The 1,467-nt window shown below is 36.9% G+C and overlaps 1 protein-coding gene across 1 annotated transcript in view; it reads right to left on the minus strand.

The window, feature by feature from the left end:
• Nucleotides 1-1,282: 1,282 nt before the first annotated feature.
• The window catches only part of unc119a1 (unc-119 lipid binding chaperone a1), a 20,361-nt gene continuing 20,176 nt past the window's right edge, over nt 1,283-1,467 (minus strand). Inside the window, exon 5 of the mRNA XM_080844306.1 lies at nt 1,283-1,467. This exon is cut by the window's right edge and continues 445 nt beyond it. The gene's annotated coding sequence lies outside the window, so the exon portion shown is untranslated.

Consider the following 1,467-nt stretch of genomic DNA (forward strand, 5'->3'; position numbering starts at 1 on the left):
GTATTATCAAACTGTGTTTAACCCCAAAGCCTTGTGGACATTGCTGGTTATACACTTAGTTTTACTTCTAGGCTGGTGCATTTGGTGTACAATTTGTCATTGACTGAGATATTATATGACACCCTGTAGCGTTTGGGTATAATAATAATCATTGTATCTTAAGAAGACTGTTAAGGAAATGCTCAGTACAATAAATTATACAGAAAACCACATAAAGAATATTTATTTCCGGAATGCCATGTAAAGTCCCCAAGTGCATACAGTATATATTATTTTCTATTCAACAAACAACACATAAAATATAGCTATCACACCTTTAAGACTAAACAAAATGTATATCAAAACAAGCATCTGATTTGTCTTTATTGTACTTTGAGCATAGAGGCTATGTAAAAATATTTCTGACATGGAACAAGACATATATATGTATATATTGTATAAATACAACACATCTCTCGACCTGCAGGTCTACTGTCTTGTGTCCTTGCTAATGGGGTTAAAGTTAGGCTGAAGAATGAAGTCTATCGAGTATAAGCTAACCACTGAAAGAAAAAATGTAAATTAAACAAGTGTACATACAATGGGGGCCCCTGTCATAGTACACCAAGAGGCTTGCTGGGAATCTACATTTTTAACTGCATTTGAAAAACAAAAAGATTACGACCCAGTTATCTTATTAAGGATGGTTTTGTCAGTCTGCTCTTCAATATCAGTCAGAACTGACCATGCCTGTACAAACCAGACTACGCCACAAGGTGGCAGTATTCTGCCACAGAGCTTCAGCTGATGAATGACCATATTCACCACAAAGGCATTCCAATGCATTATGCCTGAGGATAATTGTGTGTAAATCTGCATGTCTGTGTGAGCCAGCATATGTGTAAGTGAGTATGTGTTGTGTGTGTGGATGTCTGTGTGTGAGTGTGTGAGTGAGTATGTGTTGTATGTGTGGATGTGTGTGAGTGTGTGTTGAAGGGTATGTCATAAACACCCATTCGACACTGACACTCCTTTCAAAAACTGTAGTCCCTCTGCTACAAAACAAAACAAGAACAGGATGCTGGAATGCCTAATCTGTTTCATATTCTATTGGAATACCCAACAGTGCTTCTTTCGCTTTCTTTGGAAGGCATTTTGACCATGCCATTTATAAAGACATTTCATTTTTTCAGTAAACTTAATTTAATTTAATTTAGTAGTGAGAAGCTGTAGACAACCAGGAAAAGGTGTTCACATGGAAAGATACCATCAAATCCATGAGATCAAGCAAGGAGAGAGAGAAGCCAGAAATAGCCAAGAGTGCAGAGGATAACGTGTGACATCTTAAATTAAAATGGATTCCTGCTTTTCCCAATTCTTGGAATGTCCTCTGTGAATCCCCATCCTGGGGGAAATTGTAACATATTTTTTGTTTTTCTGGAAGCAGTGTAATCTTATTTTGATACACTGTGAATATGACTTCTCAAA

This window comes from Sprattus sprattus (genome assembly GCF_963457725.1).
Source record: "Sprattus sprattus genome assembly, chromosome: 9".
Lineage (NCBI taxonomy): Eukaryota > Metazoa > Chordata > Actinopteri > Clupeiformes > Clupeidae > Sprattus > Sprattus sprattus.